Here is a 17,460-nt window from a genome sequence, read left to right on the forward strand (position 1 = left end):
GTACTGTGTTCATTTCGTGAATACCTTTGTCTCGGTAGAAAAACTTTTACTAATATTCAACAGTAGTTCCTCATTCCTGGCATTTTAAACTTTTAAGAAGCTTCCATTGATCATGTGGTTAAATGCGTGTCAAAAACAGATATGTTATATTTTTGAAATATGGAGCTTGAAAAAAAATATACCTCAGGCTAGGAAGTTGTAAGGATGTTTTATGAAAAAAATCAGGCATTACTTTAAGCTTTCGCATAAAATTATCAGAATATTTGCCATGGGAAAGTACTTCTGGAGATTTCTGCATGATAAATTCTTGATATGTATTAATTTTTAAAACATTTAAAAAATATTTATTTTTTAGAGAGAGAGAGAGACAGCACAAGCGGGGAAGGGGCAGAGAGAGAGGGAGACATGGAATCCGAAGCAGGCTCCATGCTCTGAGCTGTCAGCACAGAGCCCCACGTAGGGCTCGAACTCAGAACTGGGAGATCATGACCTGAGCTGAAGTTGGATGCTTAACCGACTGAGCCACCCAGGCAGCCCCCCCCTTTTTTTTTAATGTTTTGTTTTGTTCTTTTAGATCTTTGATTATTATTTACAGAAATTGTCTTTAGAGGGATTTGAAATGGAATAGAAACTTTTGGAGCTGAGCAATAAATACAGGACCATTATAAATATCCAGAGAAACACTGAGTTTTGAAACCACAGTGTTGAGTCTGTCCTCCATGCTGATGTGTACTGTCTTTTTTTTCTTTTTTTTTAACGTTTATTTATTTTTGAGAGAGAGAGTGTGAGCAGGGGAGGGGCAAAGGGAGAGGGAGACACAGAATCTGACACAGAATCCGAGCTGTCAGCACACAGCCCAACGCAGGGCTCGAACTCACAAACCGGGAGATCATGTTCTGAGCCGAAGTCGGATGCCTAACCGACTGAGCCGCCCAAGCTCCCCTTGATATTTTTTAAATGTCATAATTAGTTATGTTTAATTGACCTGGTTGACTTTCAAAACTAATTGTGAAAGAAATAGAACTTAGTGATAATTCAAGTCAATAAATGGGGTTTTTGCTGTTTTTCTGCCATTCCACTGAGTGGAAAGTAGCATATACTTTATTAGAAAGCCAAGTGATAAGCTTATTTTCCTTGACGTTTTGTATTTTTCTTACCTTTCGTATGCATCGTTGAATGATTCTGGTCGTGTGCACTTTTGACGAATCATTTAATTTACGCTCACGTTCACCGCGGCATGATTTGCCGTAGTCAGAAGGTGGGGGCTACTCATGGGTGTCCGTGGAAGGATGACGGATGATCGAAATGTGTAAGCATACAGTGGAATATTATTCAGCTTTAAAGAGGAAGGAAACTCTGACGCCTGCATCAGCAAGGATGAACCTTGAGCCTTGAGGACATGAAATGCTAAGTGAGACGCTAAGTGAAATAAGCCAGTCCCGAACAGGGAAGTAGGAGGTATCTAGAGTGTTCAGAGTCACGGAAAGTAGAGTGAGTGGTGGCTGTGAGGGGCTGGGGGGAGGGGGGGGGAGGGAGGTGCTGTCTACTGGGTGCAGAGATTCAGTTGCAAGATGAACGTTGGTTGTACACAGAGTGAATTTATTTAACGCTTTGAACTGTACACTTAAAAATGGCTAATGATGTAAATTTTATATATGTACTTTTCCACAATTAAAAATTTTTAAAAATCCATTGAAAGGTAAACGTATGCAACTAAATTTGTCCAGTGGAGTGGTTTAGCAGGGAATGGAGAAGTCTAGAAGTCTGAGGGACTTCTCCTAAGAACGTACTATCTGATTTCCTAAATATTTGTAAACCTAGTGCTGATTTCAACTGCTGAGACAGGTGCAGAGGGAGAGAAGTGTTTGGGTAATTACTGTCTGCTCAGGAAAGGGTTATGGACGTCAAGCTTTTTAAAATTTCTGTATAAAAGTTTACTTTTAAAAACCAGCTCACCCTTTATTTGTGTTGGCTGAAGTTTTGTGTGCCTGGTGCATACTTGAATAATCTAATCTAGAGATTATAAGGTGAGGGAGATCCACGTGGCCAAGTTAGAATGATGGATGTGCATCATAATGTTACATGTCAGCTGACCCACCGCAGAAACGGGAGGGGGTAAGGAGGTGTACATCTGCCTCAGAAAAGAGGCAAGTCGCACCCTTCAAATTATCCGTATTAATTTTTCTCAGTGTGAGCAAATTACTTTTTAAAAAATTTTTAATGTTTATTTATTTTGAGATAGAGAGACAGAGCACGAGGTGGGGGGCGGGGGGTGGGGGCAGGAGAGAGGGAGGCACAGAATCCAAAGGAGGCTTCAGGCTCCAAGCTGTCAGCACAGAGCCCGACGTGGGGCTCAAACTCAGGAACCGTGAGATCATGACCTGAGCCCAAGTCAGTTGCTTAACCGACTGAGCCACCCAGGCACCCCTCAGTCAAATTGTTTGATAACAGAAAAGAGAAGCTTTCAGTTTAGCTGTCAAAGCCGGGCTGTCGTTTCCAATGTGCTTTATTTAATTAACTACCGAGTCCGGAGCAGAAGTGAAGAGAAGTGGTTACATGTGCTTGTCCATCCAAATCACCAGCTGCCAACTTTCATTTTTGACACATCTAGAAGGTTCTTAATGGACAGTTACAACAAAACCACGTATCTGTGTATAGTTATACCATTTAGCTAGATACTATATACATATAGCTTGTTATCTTCAAAGTTTTGATACAAGCCAGACTGAGCAGAGTGCCCGAGGAATCTCGGGCTAAAGATTTGATCTGTCTTTGTGACTCTGGCACCTCCCACACTGCTGGGCATATGAGAAGCTATTAATACATGTTTGAATGAATGAACGAGTAAATTAATGGATATGTACCAGTCTGTAAATTGGTATACATCTTTTCATCTACAAATCCTTCTGTTCTGGATATAATGTTTCCTTTGCTTTCCCTGGGTGTTTGACTCCTTCTTTTTAAAAGATTATTAAGCTTTATTTCAAGTAATATTCTCTTATAATAGGACTCAATCACAAATAAATAAAACCATACTTAACAAACATTTATATAGTGCTTACTATGTGCCTGGTACTCTTGTTCATTCGTCATGTTCTTCTCGCGAAAACCTTACGAGGTGGCTGTTGATATTCCTCCACTCGCATGGGGAAACTGAGGCACAGGCAAGTTAGGTGACTTGCTCAGAGTTGCCAGCTAGTAAGTGTCTCAGCAGGATTTGCACCAAGTCTGAGTTCCAGAGTCTGTGCTTCACCACCACACGGGGCACGCTGTTTCTCACAAATACCAGCCCTAAAAACCATTTCCATCTCCCCAGAAGACCGCCCATACTAGGGGGGCTTATCTTATTTACGGTAAAATTTTGTTAAGATAGAAATTTTCTAATGGTGACATTCATTCTCTTTTACTGTCAAGCTATGTGATGAATATGTTGTTATTTAAAAGGTTATGTTTCTTGTCACCACAGGCCGTGTATCGATAGTGGTAAATGGGCATAACTTCCAAACGAAGTGGGGTATATGCAGCTTCTGGGGTGCTTTGCCTTTCTGCTGGTAAGGTGTTCCTTCTGTCCACAGCACGTCTGAGGTGTCAGAAGGCCCGACAGTCGTCGGATCGGAAGGACTGGATTTGTAGACCTCTGGCTGCTCTTGTGACATCTGTGCTGGTTACCTGATGAATTTTGAACCTAGGAACGCCCTTGGCCTGCTATAGCCCAGGGACCTGAGGAATTGGACTGTCTGTGCGCCCCCGACTAATTCCGTGGTCTGGGAGAGCCCCCCTGAAGACGTGCGCTCTAGTCTGGCTGGAGTGTGATGTCACACAAATCAAGGCGCTCCATGCACATTCTGTTTATGGTTTATAGGCAGCCCTTCCTTAAGAGCCCTTGGCGATATTAGTATTTTAGTTGTTTAAAGTCCCCATTAGCCTGAATTTTTAGTGAAATGTCTAATTCACTGTGGCGTCTATTAAACACAACCTGTCACTAAAAGAAAAAGAAGGACTCATCTGTAGCTGTAGGTACAGCAGAAGGGTTCAAGCTCTAGGTACAGCACAAGGCTTGATGTGGACAGAGCATCGTTTGTCTTTTCAGGTGTTACTGTTTTAGGGGAAGAGTCATAACTATGTTTTGTTATTTGAAAGAGAGAGCGTGCACGAGCAGGGGAGGGACAGAGGGAGAGAGCATCTTAAGCAGGCTTCACGCTCAGTGCAGACCCTGAAGCGGGGCTCGATCCTGCGATCCTGGGGCCAAAATCAAGACTTGGATGCTCAACTGACTGAGCCACCCACATGCCCCACTGTGTATCTTGTTTAAACTTTATGCCTTCCCTCTTTCCCCACATAACCAGTACCTTTACAAAGACAGTACCTTGCAGAAATTGCATTATGTTAGAGATTGAAAACAGCAACCAAGAGTGACTGTTGTCTGTAAATCTCAGTATTTGCTAGAGTATTCTGAGGGACTCTGATTTTGGGAGATGCCCTTCTGCGATATGGTATGTACTCCCAAACTGGGGAAGAGTTGCGTAAATGCCGTCCCTGCCAATGTACACAGATGCATGGGTCAATGCATGTTTTGAGGAGCCACGGTATGTATTAATAAGTTAATGATGCTGAGAAGGCCCGTAGTGAGAACTGGCTCAGGTTTTCTGGGCTCCACATTTCCCACATTTGTTTGAACACAGAACCCTTTTCCACCAAATATCCGTTGGTTGTCTCGTGCCCCTCATGTTCCACAGACTGAAATAATGCGGCACCATATAGCAGTGTAGCCATATGTTATTTTGATGAGGTTTCAGAAGAATGGTCCAATCGAAAATCTGCCATTATTGTTTCATCCCTAGTTCATAAATCGATTTCAGAGAATAACGCTTAGAAATTGTAGAAATTTAAGACGTAATGAATTTTCTTTGAATTTATATACTGTAGTTACTTGCATTGGTAGACATGTGATTTACAAAAGACAATCTCTCTACTTGATTAATAGTGACAGAATGATTAACCCCATTAATTCCAACTATTGGGGGAATTTATGCAAATCCAAGATAATGTAAAAAATATATATAGAATGTTTTTTAAGTAGTTGTGGTTTATCACTGTAAATACTTTATCTCAAACTATATTAACAAGATATTCCCAAGTGGAAGATTCTGGGTGGAAATTCTTTAAAAAAAATTTTTTTAATGTTTATTTACTTTTGAGACACACACTCACACACACACACACACACACACACACAGTGCGAGTAGGGGAGGGGCAGAGAGAGAGGGAGACACAGAATCCGAAGCAGGCTCCAGGCTCTGAGCTGTCAGCACAGAGTCTGATGTGGGGCTCGAACCCACGGACCACGAGATCATGACCTGAGCCGACATTGGACGCTTAACCGACTGAGCCACCCAGGTGCCCTGGAAATTCTTTAGAGCATAAATAACAGTGACTGATAATTAGTTCAGGTGCAAATATATAGATACTTCCAAAATACTTGAGATTATTTTAGCACATTTCTTTCAAAAGCTTTAGCTTTTATTACATGAGTCTTATGTATGCTATTTGCTTGCTGAATCCTTTCTTTGTAGATTGATCTGTTACAAATTCTTAATATGGCATATCTCATAAAATTTTAGTTATTTAGTGAGCTGTATCCTAATTGAGAGTAGAGTGAAACATGGAAATAAGGCAAAAGAGAGGTCATATTTAATGATGAAGAAGGGAAAATTTTGAGCAGTGATAAAAATAACAAAGGGGCACCTGGGTGGCTCAGTCAATTAAGCGTCTGACTTTGGCTCAGGTCATGATCTCACGGTTCGTGAGTTTGAGCCCCGCGTCGGGCTCTGTGCTGACGGCTCGGAGCCTGGAGCCCGCTTTGGATTCTGTGTCTCCCTCTCTCTCTGCCCCTCCCCCACTCACACTCTGTCTCTCCCAAAAACTAAATAAACATTAAAAAAATAAAAAAAATAAACAAGAACCCAAGACTTGACTGTTACAGCTAAAAGGAATGATTAGTAATTGCTAAATCAAAAAGAAAGGCATCTGTCCAGTTCTGTAAAAGTCCAGACTGAATGGCAAGAAGTATTAAAGTCACAACAGAACGAAAAAACGAGAAAAATAAAAATGAAAAGATGCTGAAATTATTTATGGAGGTTGTAGCAACCATGATGGTAGGATGTGAAGGAGGTCTGAAAGCAGGGGCCCTGCCAAGAAGACCCAGCATCGAGAGACACAGAAGCAGAAACAAGGCAGACACGTGTGTCACCATCATGACGGCCACTCCACATGCCGGTGGGTCACACGCTGTTGAAGTGTGTGCGGAGGCTTCAAGAGACACGTGTGGACTGGCAGTCGTCCCTAAAGTGCAAGGTGTTCATCTCTAGGATATTCCAGAGTAGTCAGTTCTCTATTCTTTGTTTCTGTAATTTTAAAATAGCATTTACATGGGTCAACCAGGCAATTAGAGAAGAAATTAATATATGGAAACAAACGAAAATGAAAATACAACAATCCAAACGCTTTGGGATGCAGCGAAGGCAGTCCTGAGAGGAAAATAACATTGCAATCCAGGCCTATCTCAAGAAACAAGAAAAATCCCAAATACAAAATCTAACAGCACACCTAAAGGAAATAGAAGCAGAGCAGCAAAGACACCCCAAACCCAGCAGAAGAAGAAAAATAATAAAGATCAGAGCAGAAATAAACAATACAGAATCTAGAAAAATTGTAGAGCGATCAATGAAACCAAGAGCTGGCTTTTTGAAAAAATAAACAAAGTTGATAAACCTCTAGCCAGGCTTCTCAAAAAGAAAAGGGAGATGACCCAAACAGATAAAATCATGAATGAAAATGGAATTATTACAACCAACCCCTCAGAAATACAAGCAATTATCAGGGAGTACTATGAAAAATTATATGCCAACAAACTGGACAACCTGGAACAAATGGACAAATTCCTAAACACCCACACTCTTCCAAAACTCAATCAGGAGGAAATAGAAAGCTTGAACAGACCCATAACCAGCGAAGAAATTGAATCAGTTACCAAAAATCTCCCAACAAATAAGAGTCCAGGACCAGATGGCTTCCCTGGGGAATTCTACCAGACATTTAAAGCAGACATAATACCTATCCTTCTCAGGCTATTCCAAAAAATAGAAAGGGAAGGAAGACTTCCTGACTCATTCTGTGAAGCCAGTATTACTTTGATTCCTAAACCAGACAGAGACCCTGTAAAAAAAGAGAACTACAGGCCAGTATCCCTGATGAATATGGATAAAATAGCATTTACACGTTTGTTTCTAAAATCTTGTCATATCAGTGGTTCTTACCAGGCTTTAAGAAACCTGGTATGTTGGGATGTCCTTTAACTGCGTTTTGCATCTTGGGTAGTTTATATTCCTCTGTAGGGTAAGAAAGCATAGTGAAGCATGTCTTTGATATGAAGAGGGAAATCCAGGTGAAGGTTGAGTGGCTTATACAAAGAGTGAGGGAAGGAGGCTTTCAAGAGCGGGAGTTTGGTGTTTTTACAGGGAAGATAGGATCGCTGATTTCTGAGTTTAGCTTTCTTATGTTTGATTCTCCACTTAAGTATTAAATCTTTCAAGTATTGTCTGTATCACACTGACTAATCTGCCTGTCGTTATATAATGGATAGCCGATCTGGCCTTTTAAGAAAATCCTTGATGTATTAGGTCGTTAAAACAAATTCTAACATTTGGTGCTCATTAGTGTTGTAACCGAAACAAAAACATTTTAATGGTTGATCCCAGAGTATTTTGAAGTTAGTGTAAGTTTGCTGGAAAGGTATTTAAGCTGAAGTATCAATTACAAACGGGCCATGAGCCAAGTTTCAAAGCTGTTTCTAAGTAAGACATTGAGTTTTTAGAATGCAAAAAATAAAGTATGTGGCATTGAGCCATGTGGCAAGGAAGTAGAATGGAACGGTTACAGTGGGATTTGTATTGATGATAGTGATTTTGAAACAATTGGATTCAATTAAAAATAAAATTAAAGTTTTTAGTTTATTAACTTGTTTTTTGGCTTATTATTTTGTTCCGAATCCACATTGTAGAATGTTGCTCCTACAGAATAAAATGTCATTAACTCCAAAGAGGTTTGAGTAATTCTTTTTTTTTTTTTTTTTTTAATTTTACAGAGAGAGAAAGAGAGTGAGTGGGGGAGGGGCAGAGGGAGAGAGAATCCCAAGCAGGCACCACGCTCCGTGCAGAGCCCGACATGGGGCTCGATGCCACGAGCCTGGGATCATGACCTGAGCGGAAATCCAGAGTCGTGCACACAACCGACTGAGCTACCCAGGCGCCCCAGTTTGAATAATTTTTGTGATCACCCGAGTGATACTTCTGTAATTTTCTGTTGTTTCTTGAGCCTGTTTTGGGGGAAGTGTTGCCTTCTGCCAGCCAGTAAGAGTTACAGAGAGAGTAAGAGCCGCGCCCTGCGGGTGGAGCCGCGATGTGTATAAGAGGGTCTCCCGCACTGGTGGTGACACCGAGGTGGTGGGCACGGGAGAGAGATGTGGGCTTTGCAGGTCAGCAGACCCCTCCCTCGGGCGCTCCCTCCGTGTTCGTCGCCTCCGGCCTCCTGCTCTCCTGCTCTTCTGTTTTCTCCCCTTCCCTTATCCGGTGGCCGCCGGGCCGAGCCCTGGTCCTCCTTCTGTGGGCCTGTGTCTCTGCCTCACGGCTCCTGGCGGCTCTTTGGTGCCTTCGGGGCGGGAGGACCCTGGACTTGCACACGAGATGCTGTGAAGATGCGTCTTTGAAGGGAGGGTTTCCACCCTTCTTTCCCAGCGTTTCCGAGGACTCCAAGGGCTCTCCTTTCCCCGCTGACTGTTGGGCCCCTTTCCATCTGCCCCTCAGGCGTCAGAGGACGTCTCTGGACCCGGACGGTGCCCGCCACTCTGTTCTCTGCGCTCAGAGGGCTGGGACACCTGCACCATAGAGTCGTAGAAGGAACTTCAGGGTTCCCTGGTAGCACATTGACTGTTACGTTCCCATGTGTGCTTCAATACCTGATGCGACAGATTTGCTTTTAAAAATTTTTACTGGTTTTAGGGATACAACATGCGTTCCGTGTTATTTTCCCCATTTCAAATATTACTAACAGGTGGCCAGCTCAAGTTAAAACAAAATAGATGCCTCTCATTTTAATGGTATCTTTTCCAACTCGGAAACAAAGCATTCGTTGTTTAGAAACTAATGGTGCAGTGGAAGAACAGTGTATTTGGAATCACTTATAAATGCATTAGAAAAAAAATTCAGATTGACAGCATTTTGGGTTTCTAATTAAGCCTTTGAAGGCAAGCATGTCAACTATAAGAAAACAGTAACGTAGACTTCTAGTATATTCTTTTCTAGTTGGCCAAAGACCCAAAGTTGTCTTCTGGACTAAAATTGTCATTCACATGAATCGTAATGATAGCGTGGAAAAGTTGGACTCCTTCAGGAGAAGGAGATCCCCAACTAACACAGCCTTCACACAGCTTGCCGTGCGTCAAGAGTCTAGAGAAGGAAAATGCTCCTTTCATCTCTGCGTGGATAATTCTGACCTCAAAAATAAAATGGCCATTTTCAAGGATCCTAATTCTGCTGGCGAGTAGTCAGACCAGATTAATAAACACAAATCTCCCCGACCCCCCTTTTTAGAAAATACTGGTGGTCAATCCTGGCTCAGCTAACAGAGTGCGAGATTCACGCTTAACAAAGTCAAATTAACCGAGCGTGGCACGTGCTAGCTCTGGGATGTGATAGTGAACATGGCACTGAAGGTCCTTGCCCTTGAGAAACATACACACATACATGTATATGTGTATGTGTGTGTGCGTGTCCTACATGTGTCTGTATACAAACAGTGTGCAGTGCTGTAAAATGAATGGGGCCTGAGGAGAGGGGAATTTTGGCCTTAAAATGCCATCTACAGTTAGCCATTTGGCAGAAAAAGTAGAGTCCTTCGTCTGGTCTTGATGATTAATGTGTTTTCTGCGTTTTAATAATAAAGTTGGTGGCGGGCCATGATCTGTGGCTGTTCGGAAAAGAGTCTTAGTCGTCCAACAATATTTGTGCCTCGAAACAGAAAACTTTCCCTGGAGGTGCAAATCTGCAGATACGTACGCCCTGCAGGGGCGAGGCCGTGACCGTGTGCTTCTCGGGCCCCCATTTCCCTGACTGAGGCCCCGGGGGCTGGGGTCCCAGAGGCCATCCCTGCGGAGCCTGAACCTGGTCCCCGAACCTGGTCCCTTGGCACCGTGCGGACATGGCCAGTCTAGCCTGAGTTCTGGTGATGAAATGGGGGCTCCTGTTGTCCAGCCAAAGTTTTCCGATTCACTGTTTTTCCTGCCCTGCCCTGCCCTGCCCAGTCCTCTTTTCTTTGTATTCAGCTCATACTTCGCCTACCCAGAAGGCTGTGCTTTGAAGCCTGAGCATTAGCGGGTAAATACAGATGCGGAACTGCTTTCACCAGACAGGATTTTGGGGAGCGGGAGAGTGGCTTCTCCAGATCAGTAGCAAATCTGTGTCCTGGGGACCGAGGCGGTTCAGTCTCAGTCATTTTCAGATTGGTCCGGGGGGCTTGGGGGCCCCTCGGAGGGCCCTGGGGGTGCCTGTGGGAGTCGGTTTGCAAAGGCAAACCCCTTCACCAGGGAGCCTGCAGAGCTACACAGAGAACCTGAAAACAGCAAATTCTTGCTCGTCACAGACCCTTCCTGAGTCAGAGCGTGAGTGCCAGCTCAAGAGTCCCTTGTGGGCGACCTTCCCATCTGGGTTTCCGTGTTCCGTTCTGCCCTGCCAACGCTCCTGGGCCCTTCTCACTCACGCCCGTCTGTGGAAAGCAGGGAAAGGAAGCGGAACCGTGAGGTCCACACGGTGGGGGCGACGTAAGACCTGTTGGAAATGCTGGGTTGAAGCAGCTCATTACCGTTCGAAAGACATTCTTCAGTTTTCTAACCAAAGGAAAAACTGCATTATCTTCATTATAGATAGAAGTCACAACACGCCGAAATACTTGGAAAGCCGCATGTTTTAGCCAGTAATGAGTCTTAACCTTTACGAGATCAGCACATGGAAATGGTTAGTGGGCGCCAGCAGAGAAACGCGGGTCACATGCCCTTCGGTCAGGGGCCAAGTCCTCATCACTCCAGGCATTCAGAGTTTTGCAGTTCATCTTCCTAGGTTGCTAAGTGCTTTTCATGCCTCATGAAACAAAGAGTTGACTAGCTTGCTTTTGCAGTGTGAAACGCTTCCTTTTAAAATTTCGAAACATGCTTTTCTCCTTACTTTTAAGATATTTTGATTCATTCAGATTCTGCATAATATTAAGAATAGCAGAATTTATAAGCTATAAGCATGTGTGATTTGAATGCTTCCTACCTAATGGGACTGGAATTTTTCTCCAATTATGGGACAGGGAGACCATCATTCCCCAGTTGCCAAAACAGAATGCAGCTGGCTGCAGGAGGGCTGAGCTAGCAGAACATTTAATATTTTGAAAAATGTGTCCTGGGGGAAAAGACTTTCTGTTCAGAAAGATACTGAATTATTTAGCTGGGCAGCTGCAGGGTGTGAATATTTTGAGCGCCATTGCTGTCATTTATTTTTTATTGGGTTCAAATGGAAAAATTGAAAACCGTATTCAGACGCGTAGCCTTTCACTCGATGGCGTGTAGACCTCCGGCTGCAGCTGCCTGCGCTCCTGTGATCTGCACGGGCACATTCCACTCCGAGTGCATCAGTGTTTAATTTTCAAAATTCTCGGCAAATAGCAGAGCTGCAGCCAGGAATTCCTCCACTGAGATTCCTTCCGGCCCAGATGAAACTGATAATTCCCGGCTGGGTTGCTGTCATTCATCACTAATCCAGGTATGGCTGCTTGCTGTGTTTAATTTTCTTTTTTCTGAACCCAAAGGCACTGCTGGCTTGCGTTTCCCATGAGAAGGCGGCGGTGATGTGCCTGGAATTCCAGCCCCCGGAGGTGGTGGCTTTTCTAGACGGACGTAGCTGGCCTTTGTCGTGGGGCTGACGGACGTGAGCTTGCTGCTAGACACAAAACCATGTGCGACCGGCTCATGGAGGACTGTATCAGGGACCTGCCTCTGAGTTTCTGAAGTTGGTGTCATGGAAAGCAGCTGTTTCCTACCACAGGGTATCTGTTGATGTCACTTGGCATTTGGGAACAGGATGTTGAATTGGATGGACAGTAGGTTTTAATGTTTATTGTATAGGTCTTGTAAAAAAAAATAACAGTACTTTGGGAAGCATTCAAAATGTTATCAGCACTTAGCATCCTATGAAAAGCAGGTCAGAATGTATTCATTTTGCATTTTAAACTGTTTTAATCAACACTTAAAAGCAGTATGTATAGGATAAAAATCACAGAATTTGGAAGTGGACAGTTCTGGCTTTATCTCAGCTGGCCCTGTGCCCTTATGCCGTGACGTATGACCTCCGAGTCTTGGTCTTACGTATAAGCTAGGAGAGCAGATTACAGAGTTGGTGTGAGGGTTAACACTGCCGTAGGTATGGAGGGCCTACGTAGGCCTCAAGCATGTTGGTACCCAACAAAGGGTACGTTGTATGTCTGTTAGGGATTCTCTATCTCTACGGCCCGCCCATCCACTTGCCCACCTACTTGCCTATCTGTGTATTTATATTTATCTTCTAGACCTTTTTCGGGCTTCCCCTTTTCTGTTAATCCAGCCATATTTTGCTGAAATTTAAAATATGAAAATACTCCACATGATGGATAAATGTATGGACACAAAAAAAGGTTCGCTGGTGGTCTCCCAAGAGACTTCTAAGACTACATTATCTCAGTGTGACTTTCAGTCTGCTGGTGCTTCAGCCTCCTAAGAGCAGGTATCTCTCCTGCGGAGACTTTATCAGGGTCTCAGACCCGTGTATGTACGGTCACCGCCTGTGGACGGGGATCTGTGGTGGATGAGCCTTCGAAGTAGCCAACACGGGAGCTGAGAAGCCGTCATCATCGGGGCTTTTCTTGGTGAGCAAGGGAGTGTGAAAAACGAGATAGTTGTGGGAATCAGATGTTTAGCGACACAGGTGAATGTGGTAGACTGGCCACGTGCTCTGTTTTCTGCCTGGACTGAGATCTCAGGGAGTTGACTGTAACGGGGCGGAGAGGTGACAACCGTAGAAGAAACTCGAGCGGGGCTTTGGAGGCCGGGACCATGGAGGGACCAGCGCTGGCCGACTCAGCAGAGCGGAGAAGATGGGACAGGGTGGAAGCAGGTAAGAAGCAAGCAGTTGAAGAGCAGAGCCTGGGAAGGCACAGACGTGAAGCGCAGACGTGCTGTGGGAGCCGAGAACGGAAGTATTTGAAAATCGGAGGAGCAGGGGTAGGGTTCCTGGGCTCCTGTCTCTGCTCCTGCGGCCAGGACTGGAGGTGTGTTTTCTAGAACCTACAGTTGCGGACACAGTTAAGGACAGGGGTGAATGCTGTTACAGGTGCTGGGTGTGGATTAGTGATCTAAACAGACCAGAACATCTCTGTTCCTGTGGGAGGAGTCGGACAATAAACAGTAATGCAGTGAAGTGATAATAGGAAGTCGTGAGTGCTGGGGCTGGGGAAAGGGATGTAGTTCAAGACAAGGGTCCTTCGAGGACCAGGGAGGGGCAGGCAGCTGTGGGGACGGCAGGGCGCGCTGTCCCAGGCGGAGGAACAGGCGTCACAAAGGCCCTGAGATAGAAGGGAGGCTGAAGTAGTGAGGAGGTGAGTCGTCCGGAGGAGAGTGAGATAGGAGGTCAGGCATACCGAGGGGACACGTGACAGGCAGTGGCGATGACGTGGGGCCTTGCCGACTGTCCTAAGGACTTGCTTTTTCTCAGAATGAGTTTGAGTACCAGGGTCTGACTTGCTCTAACAGAATCGGGTCAGAGCGAGCATGCTGAGTTAAAGTACTCGGCCCACAGCCGGCTGCCAGGTCATTCCCACCCCTCTCCCTCCACCCCCACCCACCAGGCGGACACACAGCAGAACGGGGGTCTCTCTCTAGGGGACGGAAACAGCTGGAGAGAGAGCAGGGTCCCCAGTGGAAATCCGCTCGTCAGGAAGTTCTGCCATCCCCGCATGGACGTTGTTGGTCTCTGCTGTCTCACCCTTAACGCACACAGAGGACACAGGGGAGGGGGAGGAGAGTCTCTCCCAGGAAAGAAGCCAAAACAGACGGGATTACAAAAAGCATGTCAGAGGGACAGAAACAATAAAGGAGCAACAGCCCTTTCAAAGAAACTGTAGTTAAAATCCCCAGAGATAAGAGCAGACACTGTACCTGGGGAACAGCAGGTGCTCTTGGGTGTTGAAAGATTCTCAGCTCCGTGGACAGGCTGGGACAGGGTGGGACATAACGTAGGGGTCAGTCCAAGGGGAGGCGGGCAATCAAATGGGAATGGCGGTAGCAGCAGGTGTAGCTACAGGAACCTGGCCTGGCATTTGCGGGGCAGGCGGGGGCCCAGGGCAGCTGGGGGGGGGGGGGCCGGGACTGATGTCTAGATTCTAAGTTGACAAGGTTGGGAGTTGTTCACCGTCCAGCGTGTACACGTCCCACCTGGAGGTGTTTTCACTGAATCATCCTCGGGTTGAGAAGATGCATAGAAAAGAGGCTGCAAATTAGAAGGAAACATGGTTTCAGGAAAGGAATGTGATGGCCATTCTGGAAGGGATGCCCCTGGGAATGATGGTTAGGGGCTATTTAGTCCTAACAACCAGGCACTCAGTGCTAGTGCGGTGTGATGTAAGTGTCCCGAGCAGGGCGGGACGCTCCGGATGGCTACGCGTCGCGTGCAACTTGAAAGTTCATGCTTGAAATAGAAAACGTAGAAAGCACAGGGCGCCCGGCTGGCTCAGTGGGGGGGCATGCGACTCTTGATCTCAGGGTTGTGGGCTCCAGCCCCACGATGGGTGTGGAGCCTACTTAAAAAAATGTAGAAAGCAGTAATGAGCATGTGATCTGCAAACAGCGACAGAGAAGGTATAGCTGAAGAAAGGAGGGGCGGGGGCCACTTTTCTCCCCATTTAGTGCCTCGTAGAGCTACTTTTAAGACTGTAAATAGGTTGTTTTGATAAAAATAAAGATTAAATTTCAGATATTTATTTTGATTTATTTTTTTTAATTTTTTTTAATGTTTATTTTTGACAGAGAAAGAAAGACAGAGCATGAGCGGGGGAGGGGCAGAGAGAGAGGGAGACACAGAATCGGAAGCAGGCTCCAGGCTCTGAGCTGTCAGCACAGAGCCCGACGCGGGGCTCGAACTCACAGACCGTGAGATCACGACCCGAGCCCAAGTCGGACGCTCAACTGACTGAGCCACCCAGGCGCCCCTAAATTTCAGATATTTAAAGGAACCCGGCTACATCCTTTCCTGCAGTAAGGCCACATTGGTCACCAGAGTGTGGCTGTCCCTGGGCCAATGGGCCTGCCCTGTGGGACAGCCCATCTCTTTTTTCTCGGCCCGTTGTTGACGTCCTGTTTTCTGAATTAACATGTTTCTTCAGAGATGTTAGTACAGCTGGTCAAGTCACAGCCGAGTGGCTGGGAAGGTTCTGCGTCTATGTTCTCGGTGTGTTTTGTGGTGACTTCGCATTTTAATCCCGAGGGACCCTGTCACCACCGACTTTGAAGCCGACGATGGCTATTTTATCGTTACCCCAATTGCTGGTAACACCTTCCACTATAGAGAAGCCTGCAGACGGTCTGTCATTCCGGCCATTTACGTATTCTAGGCTCGAAATCCTGCAACTTCGGGGGTGGGTTGTTTTGTTTACTGTTCGGCTCTGTCACAAACGTGCCCATCGTAGACCCTCAGGTGCATGTGTCAGGAAGAGCAGATTACGTAGTGTTTGAGAGCGTGGCTTCTGAATTAGGTCAGCCTGGGTTTGAATCCCATCCCTGGCCCTCCTGGCCGGTGGCTCAGCCTCCTCCTAGAGCTGGTGTCCTTGTCTGTGTGGGGCAGGGACCGTGCCAGAGACTGTCCACGGTGCGTGTCTGCCCGATCGTGGGGCTGCCGTGGCCCCGTGCTCCGTCCTTCCACCGCCCCCCCTGCTTATGAAGTAGGAGTCGGCCCTGTGGGCCCACGACTCGAGTGCGCTTCTTCAGCTCCCGTCTTCGGACGTGTTCTCCCTCTTGGCCTCCAGTCGATGCCAGTTAACACACGTTTCTCCGTCTCACCGTCTGTTGTTCCTGGGCTTCGTCATACTGTTCTTTCAAAGTCCGTTTACCACGCTGAATGAGTAATGTGGCATTTAAAAGTAATATTTGTCTGGTGGGACGCGTGGCTCGCTCAGAGGGGTGTGCGGCTCTAGATCTTAGGGTGGTGAGTTCGAGCCCCATTTCGGGTATAGAGCTTACTTAAAATCTTAAAAATAATAATATACAGTGTTAATAAAGCCATACGCCCTGAATCTCTAGTAATGTTATTATAATATAGATCACGTTACGGCAGAAATATTTTTAAAGCAAAAATTCTGCTTCTTGGGTGATAGATTTATTTATTTTAGGAATGTTTGTTATTTAACTTCTAGTACAGTGGGAAAATGTTCACGTCCTTCACAATACATTTTCCGTATGAGGTCTTTTGACTGCATTAAAAGAGAGTGGTAATAAGATAATGTTATAATTTGTTTTTCTGAAAGGTTGAGCAACCCTTTCAAGACTGAGATGTCCTCAAAGGTAGGAATCTGTGTTCTATGTATCTTTGTCCACTGACGTTTAGTAAAGTCCTAAGTGTTACCTGAGTGATCACATTCTTGAGTGGATTAACTGTAGTGTTTTGTTTATAACTTTTTATTTTGATATAATTTTGAACTTTAAGAAGAATCACAGGGGCGCCTGGGTGGCTCAGTCGGTTGAGCGGCTGACTTCGGCTCAGGTGGTGATCTCGCGGTCCGTGGGTTCGAGCCCCACGTCGGACTCTGTGCTGACAGCTCGGAGCCTGGAGCCTGCTTCTGTTTCTGTGTCTCCCTCTCTCTCTGCCCCTCCCCCGTTCACGCTCTGTCTCTCTCTGCCTTTCAAAAATGAATAAATGTTAAAAAAATTTAAAAAAAAACCTTTAGGGGCGCCTGGGTGGCGCAGTCAGTTAAGCGTCCGACTTCAGCCAGGTCACGATCTCGCGGTCCGTGAGTTCGAGCCCCGCGTCGGGCTCTGGGCTGATGGCTCAGAGCCTGGAGCCTGTTTCCGATTCTGTGTCTCCCTCTCTCTCTGCCCCTCCCCCGTTCATGCTCTGTCTCTCTCTGTCCCAAAAATAAATAAATGTTGACAAAAAAAAAAAAAAATTAAAAAAAAAAAAAACCTTTAAAAAAAAGAAGAATCACAAAATTAATACAAGGAAATGCCATATACCATTTACCTAGATTTACCAGTTATTTGTTTTCTCTTTTTGTTTTTTTGTTTTTATTTATTTATTTATTTATTTATTTATTTATTTATTTATTTATATTTTATTTTCTAGATTT

General features: G+C 45.3%; 1 protein-coding gene across 4 annotated transcripts in view; it reads left to right on the forward strand.

Annotated features, from left to right (window-relative positions):
* Positions 1 to 17,460, forward strand: part of DISP1 (dispatched RND transporter family member 1) — a 183,865-nt gene that overhangs the window by 50,558 nt on the left and 115,847 nt on the right. Inside the window, exon 2 of one of the 4 annotated variants that reach the window (XM_043567757.1) lies at positions 16,642 to 16,678. The exons of the other annotated variants lie outside the window; for them this stretch is intronic. The gene's annotated coding sequence lies outside the window, so the exon portion shown is untranslated. The remainder of the gene's footprint in view (positions 1 to 16,641; positions 16,679 to 17,460) is intronic. 4 annotated transcript variants of the gene reach the window in all.

The sequence above is a fragment of the Prionailurus bengalensis genome, chromosome E4, assembly GCF_016509475.1.
Source record: "Prionailurus bengalensis isolate Pbe53 chromosome E4, Fcat_Pben_1.1_paternal_pri, whole genome shotgun sequence".
Classification (NCBI taxonomy): domain Eukaryota; kingdom Metazoa; phylum Chordata; class Mammalia; order Carnivora; family Felidae; genus Prionailurus; species Prionailurus bengalensis.